This window comes from Ochlerotatus camptorhynchus, unplaced genomic scaffold (assembly GCF_037179485.1).
Source record: "Ochlerotatus camptorhynchus isolate MF236.1 unplaced genomic scaffold, CSIRO-AGI_Acam_v1.1 ptg000170l, whole genome shotgun sequence".
NCBI classification, from domain to species: domain Eukaryota; kingdom Metazoa; phylum Arthropoda; class Insecta; order Diptera; family Culicidae; genus Ochlerotatus; species Ochlerotatus camptorhynchus.
In genome coordinates this window covers 2850121-2863239 of record NW_027040660.1, presented here as the reverse complement: position 1 = coordinate 2863239, position 13119 = coordinate 2850121, and the positions used below count along the sequence as shown (strand labels likewise).

Genomic DNA, 13119 nt, shown 5'->3' with positions numbered 1-13119 from the left:
TCCGGAATTTACGCGGTTTTTTTTTACGCGGATTTTGGTTTTTTTTTACGCGGATTTCAGAATTTACGCGGTATATCGCTTTTTACGCGTTTTTTTCTTACACGGTCTTTTTTTACTCGGTTTTTTTTACGCGGATTTCGGAATTTACGCGGTTTTTTTTTACGCGGATTCCGGAATTTACGCGGTTTTTTTTACGCGGTTTTTTTTTACGCGGGACGTATCACCCGCGTAAAAAGCGACTCCAGTGTACTCCGATGAGCTGGATATTCGGCGGAATTTTAGGTACGTGTTTGGCAAAGATAACCCACGGACCATGGCGGTTGATCTCACGACGGTAAGTGCAGCTTTTCCATTTCCCTGGACCGATTTGCGTATGCGTCTGATTGTTCTTCATTGGTGTGACGTGTATGTATTGAGCTGCTAGGAAAGCTACAATGTTCACGCTGCAGCGAATAAGTCCGAGATCGAATCGTCCAACGTGCAACGTTGAATGATTGTGCAGCTTCGGCTTGTGTCGTTTGGGATCAACTTTCTGATGGCTGTGTTAGGGGTGAGCACCTTGCGGTCGAAGAAAATGTATGGGAAATTTAAATTTTTCCAAATTTCTTCATTGTTAACTGTTTAATTATTTAACAATTATAATGTGTGACATATCACACAAATCTTATAACACTGGTGAATCGATCGACTTACAAATCATCAAAATCCATTGATTATTGGCCAAGTTATTAGCATTTAAAGTATGTCCAATTTTCGTTGCATTTCCCTCAATCGGCACCCTTCCCGAAAGATGTAGTCCTACGTCAAAAGTTAGAGGCAAATGAATGTAAATGAATGCACGAAATGAATGTAAATGATTTGCCATGCCTGGTCCTGCGGTCTCCAAATGATTACCGTTGAACTTGTTTTTGAATTTCCATATGATTTAAGGTGTCGCATGATGGGTTTTGACCGTACTTATAAACTGGCATATTCCCCGGGGGAGCCGGAACATGTCCGGATGTGACCAGTGTGGCACGCAAAATTACTATAATTGAACTGATTTTTTTTTTAAATTCTCATGTGATCTGATGTGACGCATGATGGCTTTTGAACCTAGTCAAAAGTTAGCAACTTTCTCTCGGCGGTACGTGGAGCATGTTCTAATGTGGCCAGTTTGCTCCTGGGGTCTCCAAACGATTATCATTGAATTTGTTTTTGAATTTCCACGTGTTTTGAGGTGTCGCATTTGGTTTTGGGTTTTGATCGTATTTACCTATAAACGGGCATCTTCCTCGGGGGTAAATGGAACATGTCTTAATGTAGCCAATGTGGTTCTGGGGTCTCCTGGTTTGTTTTTCAATGATAATAATTTTGAGCGCCTTGGACCCAGGCAGAATTTACTCTCATGGCTTATACACGGAACATACACCGGCCATATCTCCGGAACCAGTTGACCGATTCCAAAAATATGGAACGTTCTATTGAACCACAGGACCTTCCTTTCACACAGTCCCACGTTCGAAAGTGATCCCATCAAAAGTTGGCAGATCATCGTCTGTGAACTATTTCCGAATTTTTACAGTGCAATGAAGAAGACAGTTCGCCCCATAACGTGGGTAGATCACCTTTTCGTGGTACGTTACGGGATGTAAGATCTACCAACGATTCCTAGTCCTGACTGCTTCAAACTAGGGGAACAGGATTTTTCAGTTATCCAAGGAACACATCTTAGTCCTTGTTACTTTTTATGCCTTGTTGATAGTGACAAGACTCGGCTTTGTCCACCAAGGATGATCTTGAAACAAGGAAAAAAAAATGAGCTAGTTATCTTCATCTATGTGATTCCTAATCTTCTATTCGTTGTTCTCTAGTTTGAAGTGGTTAAGACTAGGGTTCTGATGCATGGTCATTATCGGTGTCATACCTTAATTTTATTACTAAGGAATCCAATTTTGACTGACAAAAGGGCCCGCCTTTGGAGGGTAAATCAACACTCCGAAGGGTATGAATAGCGGGACCTTTCAATTAGAGTCGGATCCTTGCGATAAATGCAAGACTGGCAAATGTAAAAAAATCTAATACTTCATCATTTCTCAATAGTGATGTCGTATTACTCCATCACTATTGACTAAGGACAAGGGATAAACTGCAATAGATCATTTTTTCTGGTCGTAGTAGTCCCGAACAGAGGAAAACAAAAGAAGACAATTCGGTTTGGATGATGATCCACATCCAACTTCGAAATGTAAGATTCTATTATAGATTTATTCTGGTTTCATATGAAAATATTCATTCTGTAAAAAATGCTTGTACGCTACGGTCCATTATAAGAATTGCCATTACATTTGTTGATAGATAAAATGCAGAGGATGTAAGAAATTGACCATTACATTTGATGTTCATGCAATTTATTTTGCGTGCAAACCAATTCTCATTCACGCCTTGGTTACTCGAAAAAAAAATAATCATCATCATCACTTCTTTTTTATTATTATCTCCGGTAATTTCATAGAAAAGGGCGTTAGAGTCCCCCCTGGGTAATAGTTACGGTATTACAGTAAATAGATATTTTAGTTTTTACGTTGTTTCTGTCGGAAAGCCGGGTCGTTGCCATGTTGAGTATCGTTGTTCGTCTCCAGATCATGTCCGTTGTTGGAAGCAGGGTCTTCATCATATGTGGGAGTTGTAGCATTGATTTGTGGCAGTTTTTTGCGGGGCCGTATGGTGTGCTGTCCTTCCTTAGATTTTTTCGGGATGTCTTTTGGGAAATAGATAAGAGCAAACAGGGGGGAACAGATTTTAATTTTTAAAGGCGCGTTTAGCAAGCGTTCTGAAGTTCCTACTGTCCCCCATGTTGTGTGAGAAACGTGCATGGCCAGTGCGAAGTCTTGAATCTTTTATTTGGTCTTTTAGAATGGGAAGGTCCTCCCATTTATGCGTATCACCTTTGATTTTCCTTATGAAAGGATGTCTATGGCTGTTCCACTCGGCCACCCAGGCTGCGCGAACCGAATTTGAAATCCATCGTTTGATGTCCTGTCCGGGGACTTTACGTGTTAGAACAGGAGTGTATCTTCCAGACACGGCGAGTTGGTCTGCCGTTTCGTTCCTGCAATTCCACAGTGTCCCGGAATTCAAACCAGTACGATGTTGTTATTGATTCTGTTCTGTATCTTTTGAATTCAGGGATGCCTTGCGGTCGGGCTGCATATAGCTGATAGAATGCTGGAGGAGCCGGAAAAAATACTACTGGACTGGTGAATGGACTAGACGTTGCTAGTCAGTCATACTTGTACCTACTCGTCCTTGTGCCTTAGAGCCATCGAAACGGATCATATGGTTTGCGTATTTTATGTTTTGTAGTTTTCAACGGTGTTTCTGAGAGCTGACGAGTTGTCTCCTGCCCGAAATATGTTTTTGTCGTAGCGCACTTGCGGAGCGGCCCAGTTTCTAGTCCCATTCCACTGCAGTAAAGCAACTGGGGGCAGTTCCTGGTTTGATATTTGACGCAGGAGTCGATTAGCCTCGTCCAGGAGATAGACATTTCCGGAGCAGGAAGCGGTTCTCTCTAGAAAGCAAACGGCTCTTTTGCATACGGCGGTAGTTAGGCAGAAGATGAAAGGCAATTCCCCGACCTCAATACAGGTGGAGATGGCGGGTGTGGATGGCAGAAGTCCAGAGATAATGCGAAGCGAGCTGTTGTATACTGGACCGAGGATTGTAGTTAGATGATTGGAAGAGGAGCCTGCTGTGGATGATGGCTTTTGCGACTCGCTGTCTAACATCTCGATTGTTGCTGCGATGCTCTTTGGATTTATCCGCGTTTTACAGTTCTCTTTGACCTCCAGGAAATGGTTTTTGAAGGTTAGGTGCCTGTCAATACGTACACCGAGAATCTTAATTGTCTTCCGGAAAGGTACTGTTTTACCGTTGATAGTGATCGTGCTGGGGATGGTACGGTGATTAGAACTGCAGATGTGCGTTACGGCACTTTTTTCCGCGGAGAGTTGAAATCCGGTTAAGCTGGCCCATCTTACTACACACTTAATCTAGCTCGGTAAAATCTCCAACAGCCGATTACCTCGGCATTTACTTTTGCTGATATATCTGCAAAACATCTGTTTGTTAGCTGATATCTCAGCATAATGATATTTGTTAGCTGAGTCTCGGCAATTGTTTTACTGAATCTCAGCTAAATTAATTGCAGAACTACTCGGCTGTTGGAATCTCGGCGAAATTTTTTAAGTGTGACAGCATTCATCGCCGCTGTAAGCTTCCGTCTCAAGGCCTTCGGTGTTCTACCCACGGTGACGAGGACAATGCCGTCGGCGTAGACGAAAGTGTATACATCCTTCGGCAGGTTACGGAAACCCCCGTTCATTGCTAACAAAAAAAGAGCGACGGCGATGACTGAGCCTTAAGGAACCCCCGTTTCTTCTCGGAAATTTTTTGACTTGTGAGCTCCAATACATACTGTCCAGTTGTCGAGGAAGTTGCGGACGAAAGCCAAGATATGTCCCGATAGACCCTACTCCTGTAGCTGTTTGATGATGTTGGGTGAACCTCGCCTAAAACCTTATTCGAAATCTTTCGCAGAATTTCGTTAAGAACCTAATTCTGAATTTTGCTCGGAATCTTGTCTAGAGTCTCTTTGGTATTGGTACCCATGAAGAACTATTGAAATGTTACCCGGAACCTTCTTGGGCATCTCGTCTAGATCCCGATAGCAGCTTCGACGTGCAGACCACAAAGAAACGCTCAGATACTGAAGCCAGCTCCTGAGTTCTTAAAATACAAATAAGTTAATGACCAAGTTAATGGCGCAAAACAAAAACATTGGTTTGTACCAGGTTTCGTAGTGAACCGAGGACTTCGCCACCGTTCACTGAAATTAATATTTTATTCATGAATCTGATGTTTATTCAACTGATAAAAAAAATTCAATAACTTTTTACACGAACCATGCCTTAAAACACCGTGATGAACCGCACCAATTTACGAAACCACGTGGTTCACCAAGGTTTCTGAAAAAATGTCACACTGGTTCTTGACAATTTCGACAGTGAGCATGCATAAGGGCGTATAAGCGATGATCGATTCTCTTTGCATTCCTGCAGCTAAGCGAAACAATTTTCTAGAATTTGTTCAATGCTTAGTTGTAACAGGTTGTATTGGCTATCAAAAGCAACAGCAAACGCACCGAGAAACGTTAATTCTAGCGAGTTATTAACAAAAGAGAAAATCGACGAAGAGAATCGATCATCAGGTTTACGCCCTTATGCATGCTCACTGTCAAAATGTTCAAGAAGCAGTGTGACGTTTTTTATTTTATATAAATTTTATCAGTCGAATAAACATCGGATTCATGAAAAAATTCCCCATTTAACCCTCCAGTGCCCATTTTGGAACCGTTAAAGTAAACTACTATCTATTTATGGGAGGATGTTGGTATTACTAAAATCTGTGTTTTAATAAACCGGTTCATTTTACCGATTCGATTGTGAACCGGTAAAAGCCATTATATATGTTATGTATTCATTATGCTTGACTAACTTCATGGAATTTCCCAAAAAAATACAGTTTGACACACCGGTTTTTGTGTACCGGTTCATTTTACCAATTTAAGTCTGAGCCGTTTGGGGCTGTTCATAAACTACGTAGACAGTTTAGGAGAGGGGGGTGACAATTATCCACGGCCCATACAAATTTTAAATTTTTTTTATGGACAATTGTCTACGTTTTTTGTCCAAAAAAAACCGTCTACGTAGTTAATGAACTGCCCCTTAAAGGCCATTCTATGTGTAACGTATTCATTATGCTTAATAAACTTCATGGAATTGCCAAAAAAATATGACTGGACACATTTAAGCAAGTGTTTTGTACCGGTTCATTTTACCGACTTAAGTCTGAACCGGTAAAAGACATTCTATATGTTATGTATTCATTATGCTGCATGGAATTTCCCATCATAATACATAAACCGGTTTTATGTACCGGTTCATTTTACCGATTCAAATCTGAGCCGGTAAAGCCCATTATATATGTAATGCATTTATTATGCTAAATAGACTTCATGGAATTTCCCACAAACAAAATCGTTTGGACATTGTGTATTCATTATGCTTATTAACTCTCAATCCCCCAACTAGTGTTTCCATTTCCCGATCATTTCTGGTTTCTCGGGAAACGTGAAACAGCTGATGGCTCTTCTGGAGATCGAGAAATATTTTAATTCAGCGACCAGAAAAGTAGTTGAGTGCATGACAGTTAAGGCCCAAGCGCAATGACAGCGGCAGCGGAAAAGCCCGATCAGAGTAAAGCCTACTTGTCGGATTGAAAACAAGTTAAAATCAAATCGAATTCGGTTAGGCAGCTTGATGTCATTTGTGACAACTGTCAAACTTTCCGTTTCCGTTCCGCTTCCGCCCACATTGCGTTTGGGCCTTTAGTCACCAGATTTTGTTTAGCCTCTGCAGAACAATTTATAAAGTATGAAATACGGAGACGAGCCAGCCAACGGCTGAAAGTCTTCTTAATAAAGATATATAAAAAAAAAGTATGAAATAGTTTAACCAGTTAGTATTGTTGCTTAATCTGAAAAAAAAAATCCGAGTTACCTTCAATTTTTTTCCGATTTCTTCCGTAAAGTTTAGTTACGACTACCCTCAGGAGTTCCTTCTGACCCAGAAAATATATCCGAATTCTCCCAGAAGTTTCTTCCCACTTTCCTAGAAATTTTCAGCTACTTCCAGAAGTACTTCTGACTTCCACGATAGCATCTTTTGATTTCCGTTGGAAGGTTCTTCAGCAAGTTTCTTAAAACTTTCATTTGAAGTTTCTTCCAACTTCCTTGATTAGTCTTTCTGGCTTCTCATAGAAATGTCTTCTTGTTATCGCTAATTTTTTTTCTTGGCCTCCACCGGAAATTTCTTTTGGCTTCCATCGGAAAATTCTACCGACTTCTTCTGGAACATTGTTCCGATTTACCTGATTGCATCTTAAGATCTATCTGGAAGATAATTCAAGCTTTCTCTTTAGAAGTTTTTTTTGATCCTCTGGGACCTTCGGCCAAAATCCAGCTTCGAGGACCACTTTTCGCTCCGACCGAAAAAGGACATGTGACAATTTACGCTAACTTCCAAAGGCGAGTACGATGGTGTAACAGATATCCATCCTGAATGTAATCTGGCCACGGTGGCCAGTAAATCTTAAATCCGGTTTCGAGGACCACTTTTTATCTCCACCAGAACGTGGGCATGTGCCAGATCAATTTAGGTTGATTTTTAAAAGCAAATATTCCTAGACGTAATCTGGTCACAGTGGCGAGTATTCGGATCATCCGAAATCCGATTCCGAGGACCACTTTTTCTGACGAAACATTGGCATGCGACACATCAACCGCCAAGAGATCCATCCCGGACGTAATATAGCAACGGTGGCCAGTTTCCGTATCTTCCAAAATCCGGTTTCGAGAATCACTTTTCTCCCCGACAGAACATGGGACACATTAGTTTACGCTAATTTTCAAATAGGAGTACGATGGTGTACCAGAGAACCCTCTTAGACGTAATCTGGACACAGTGGCTAGTATCCGGATAGTACGATGAAGCATCAGAGAACCCGCCTAGACGTAATTTTTCCACAGTGGCCAGTATCCGTAGCTTCCTAAATCCGTCGAGGACCATGGGCATGCAACCCATTAACACTCCGAATACGATGCCTCCGAAAAACGTGTAACGGCAAGTTTGTAATGTCATAACTTAGCCATTTCTTAATGAATTTCAAAAATTGTGGTACCTTTAGAATTCCTAGGGTTTGTAGATGATTTTGATTGCAAAAAGATTGAGAATAGAGTCGTCTACTTTTTTAAAAATCGAAAAGAGTTGTTACACGTTTTTTTTTAAAAGTGTATTTGTAGGGTTTTGCAAGTGGCGCAAGATCTGTAATTTAGATTAATGGGCACAAATGTTCACAGTTATCCAGAAAACAGTCATGGTTCCTATATATGGATCCTGGAGACAACAGAACGGTCCTCGGTCCTGGAGACGGTTGGTTTAGGTCCGGCATCGTTGGCTCATGCCGTGACAGAATAGCGTCATGAGCATTGCCATGAGGATTACTGAGCTTCCCCTCTCTGATGAACCATTGCATGAGAGAACCAAAGTTCTAGCCTGAAGTGATAGTATCACACTTGTTACTCCTTTGTTTGGAAGCCGCGTTGTAGTACGCTTACGTATAGACACTGACGTTGTGTGCGATACTGGCGGGTTTTTCCGCAAATCACTCTTATTTTGAAGATGCTAATTTGAAATAACAGACTGTAGTGGTAATTTTTATACGATAGATGGAGTAGATGAAAGCATAGAGTTGATAGTTCCGTTAGTGTACGGCAGTGTGAAGATTGCATATAGATATTAGAATAGCGAGCTAGGACAACTTTTAAGGAAGGTACTAATCGGTTTTTTCATCTCTCTTTACCAAACTCCCCCTTTGGAGAGGGATGGTGAGGGGTGTCCCCCCCCCCCGCCACCACTGACCAGATCACTTTTACGGATTTTCCGTATCTTCATATGGCCATTAAGGTCCATGTTTTTGTCACGACCACAAATATCACAGTTCCTAATGTTTTTATAAAAAAAAACTGCGGAGCTATATGATCAGTTCATTGATTGACCTCTTTTACGGATGTTCTGGACTTACCAGAGGATGGCCCCATGGCCATTTGGGTCCATGTTTATGTCATGACTCATCTGAGTCCTTGATTATGTCACGATCCCAAATTCATTCTAATATCACAGTTCCTAACGTTTTCAAGAAAACCACGGAGCTCTAGGATCGGTTTCGTGAATTTTCCACTTTCACGGATGTTTCGGATCTTCCAGAGAACGGTCTCATGGCCATCAAGGTTCATGTTTATGCCACGATCCCAAATTCATTCTATCATCTCAGTTCTTAGTGTTTTTTAAAAACTGCGGAGCTCTAGGATCAGGATCGTGGATTTACTACTTTCACGGATGTTCCGGATCTTCTGCTGGATGGTCCGATGGTCATCTGGGTCCATGGCCCAAATTCATTCTTATATCACAGATCCTAATGTTAAAAAACACGGAGCTCTAGGATCAGTTTGGTTTGGAGGCGAACCAGCCCAAGGCTGAAAGCCTCCTTAATAAAGCTAAATAATAATAATAGGATCAGTTTCATGGATTGTCCACTTTTACGGATGTTCCAGATCTTCCGGAGGACGGTCCCATGGCCATCCAGGTACATGTTTATGTCACGACCCCAAATATTTTTTTATATCACAGTTCCTAATGTTTTCAAAAAAAAAAACCGCAGGGCTCTAGGATTCGGTTCATGGATTGTCCACTTTTACGGATGTTCCGGATTTTTTGAGGACCGTTCCGTTGTCTCCAGGATCCATATATAGGAACCATGACTGTTTTCTGACTAATTGTGAATATTTGTGCCCATTAATCTAAATTACAGATCTTGCGTCACTTGCAAAACCCTACAAATACACTTTTCAAAAAAACGTGTAACAACTCTTTTCGGCTTTTAAAAAAGTAGACGACTCTATTTTCAATCTTTTTGCAATCAAAATCATCTACAAGCCCTAGGAATTCTAAAGGTACCACAATTTTTGAAATTCATTAAGAAATGGCTAAGCTATGACATTGCAAACTTGCCGTTACACGTTTTTCGGAGGCTTCGTGGTCGGCGTAAAGTTTTTTACCCACCGTATTCGGAGTGTTAATTCACGCTAATTTTCAAAGGCGAGTAGGATGGAGAACTCGAGAAACTTTCTAGAAGACAATGAACAAAAAGTTTGGTTTTCCCATAGTAATTTCCGTGTAAACTTCAAATGGATTGTGCCAAGTCAGTTTCTTACCAAATTAATTTAAATTTTGGGAGGCTTATCAGGACCCGATTAGAAACCGTTTGAGCACTGTGAAGCGAAACTTTTGAATTTTGCATCAGTCTAATGGGCATACGACACATCAATTTACGCTAGTTTTCAAAGGCGAATACGATGGAGCAACAGAGAACCCTCCTAGAAGTAATCTGAACCGGTTCGATCAATGTTATAAGTAAACATATCATGAAACAGCTTTTAACATAATGGTCCAAGTTTTACCGAACGTTCAGCTGTTGAAAGTTCGGTAAAAATTACCGAAGTCGGTAATAATTTCTTGTGGTGGAACGCGTATTGCATATCAATTTCAATACCTACAATATTGAATACAAATTGGCAAACCAATTGGGCGATCGTAATCGATCTGCATGCTATCATGCAGCCATATTGCCAAGGTCACTGCCGGAGTCCAATTTCCAATTAACTAGATTTCAACCCATTACCGACACCCGGTCCGATAAAAACCATAATTGGTAATTTGGCCAATAAACAGCCCATGTAAAGATCCTTCACATCATTTACCTTGTTTGGGTGAGTCACACACGATTTGCCGCAGCAGCGCGAGCACGAGTTCTGCTGTCCAGTTCGCTTCGCTTGTCACTTGTTGTTATTGTTGTTGTTACTGTTGGTTGGTTTATCTCCGGCAGGCAAACCTTTCGCTCTTGGATGGCTCCTCACAGATTGAACTAGCGGCGGCCTTGGTCTTTTTGTTTAGTTCACTCCTATACACTCTTCTTCTGGGTTGAAAATTTTCCGCTTTGCCTTTTCTTCTCGACTGTGCACTCTCTCACTTACTATGCTGGGATGAATTTTGCCCACTTTCATTCACAACACTTTGTTGCACTCCTCCAGCGAAAAATTTACTCAGAATTTGGGAATTTGACAAGTGTAGATGGATAATGTTGCAAATACAGGGCTGACAAAGCAAAGCAGACACATGCAAACTGTATTAAAGATTCTTCTCTTCTGGAGGCTGCTTGTTGATGCACGATTTAATGATATCGATTTTCCGCGGAACGACCAATTCCGGGACCGGATGTGTCTCTTTTGGTGCTGTTCGACTGCGTTTTCGACACAGTTGACAGAAGATGATTATCGCATTGATTTTTTTCTCTCCTTGCTTCTTTATGCTTGTTCAAACGCTCTGAACACTGGTACTTTTGTTGGTTGGTTGGGTTGATTGGATTGGATGGTGGCAGTTTCAGCGGAATTTTGCGCAATCTGGGGTTCGCTTAGAATTTGCACCGCATGGATCGCGCCTAACAGTACTACACCTCGTTACGTTGAACGTTGTTATTCTGGTCTGTTGGGTGGGGAGACTAGACAGGAAACGCGTTTACGGTTTTTTCACAGCACAGGGAAAATATGCACACACGAAATTTGGGCACTGGAGCACACAATTTTACAAAGCAGCCACCATCGATAGCTGCACACAAAAGCACTCTCTCTCTCTCTCTATCTCTTTCTCCTATTTTGCACTTTGAAATCGTACACTCCGACTCCGTATGATGAAATCAGTCAGATAGAGTCCAGCCAGTTGCAGAAGGAGAAGATTGGAGATCTACAACACACCACATAGGAAACTGCTAGACACGCTGCTCACCCGATATACATGCGGTACAATCAGATGTTGGAAGCAAACTGCGGCGATGATTCGTTCTTTGGTTCGATGTTGTTTATTCGGTCCGTGGCGGCCGTGCCCGTGGCTTTCAAAACACAGTGCACACCAGCAACGCAGCTAGCAGCTAGATGGAGTTGGGTGGGAGGGAACCAGGCTGGGAGAGACCGGAGAGTATTGCGAGCGAGAGAATCCACTGCACTGCACCCACCGACACCGAGGAATCGAGCATCGAGCCACTATCGGTATCGGCTGTCCGCAAATTTCCTCCAGTAACTTACGGTAGCACACCCAAAAACCTACTTTGTATTTGGACACGGGACCACGGGAGAACAACACTACGAAAAAAAAAACTTCACTCGTCCACCACTGACCGGTCTCAGTCGTCCAGTCCAGTCCAGTGTTGTTTCTTGTTTCTCTTTTGTTTTGGTCATCATGCTGTGTGCGGTAGTCAACAACGACCTACTACTCTCTCGTTTCTCTTAAAAAAAGCTCTCTGCGGTTCTGCGGGACGGCGAACACTAAGCGATTTAGGAGATTTTTTGGTCATATTAAATAGGGGAAATGCAGGTAATGTCGGCTTAAGTGTCCCTAATTTGGGCCTAAACATAAATTCAGAAATCGACTAAATTTTCAATAGCAACCAAAAATATCCATTAGTAACGTCCCAATAACGCGTTCATCTAGATAAAATTGATAAATAGCAGATTTTTAGCAATGGGCCCAATCTTCGATCCATAGGCCAACATTAGAGACATTTCCCCTACCTATTATTATTTATTTTTGACTATAAAATTTCCCAAAAAGTTAATACTTGTTTAACATATACATACATTTATATTATATTCCCTCCCCTTGGCTAGTTTTTAACCTGGACGTTGGTGGGAGGGCCTAATATTATGCTTCATAGTGGAGCGTTTAGACATGAGCATGCGATGAGGATTACTGAGCTTCCCCTCTCTGATGAACCATTGCATGAGAGAACCAAAGTTCTAGCATAGAGGTAACTCTAAAACTAGTGGGTCCCGAAGAAATGTGCTCAACTTTTTGGCTCAGCTCTGGTACTCTCTTCGGTCCCAAGCTAACCGATTCACCCCTCGAAACATAGGAAAATCCAATAACCCTTCATTTTATCTGTCAAACTTTCATAGCGAATCAAAACAAACATTGTGTAGTACTAGAATTTTGACTAGAATGGGGTACGTTAATCGATTTGCTTGGGACCAATAGGCTAGTCAAGTAGTGAGCCAATTTAAAATCGTTAGTTTCGTATTGATTGTTGGTTCTAGTCTGAAGTGATATTATCACACCTGCTACTCCTTTTTTTAAGAGCCGCGTAGTAGCAACAATCAATACGAAACTAACGATTTTAAATTGGCTCACTACTTGACTAGCCAACCCTGATAAAAATTGTATAGTTAATTTGCTTAACGACGTGTTCTGGGTATCATCCAAACCATTTGTGGAATAGTTCAATGATTTGGGTTATCGTTCGTTTATGGTTATTTTTTATTAGGGAATTGGTCCCAAGCAAACGATTAACGTACCCCATTCTAGTCGAAATTTTAGTACTACAAAATGTTTGTTTGATTCGCTATGAAAGTTT

At 41.4% G+C, this 13119-nt stretch overlaps 1 protein-coding gene across 1 annotated transcript in view; it reads right to left on the bottom strand.

Moving 5' to 3' along the window:
* Positions 1 to 11860, bottom strand: part of TTLL5 (Tubulin tyrosine ligase-like 5) — a 129169-nt gene extending 117309 nt beyond the window's left edge. The window contains exon 1 of the mRNA XM_065222472.1: positions 10418 to 11860. The gene's annotated coding sequence lies outside the window, so the exon portion shown is untranslated. The remainder of the gene's footprint in view (positions 1 to 10417) is intronic.
* Between the last annotated feature and the right edge of the window lie 1259 nt (positions 11861 to 13119).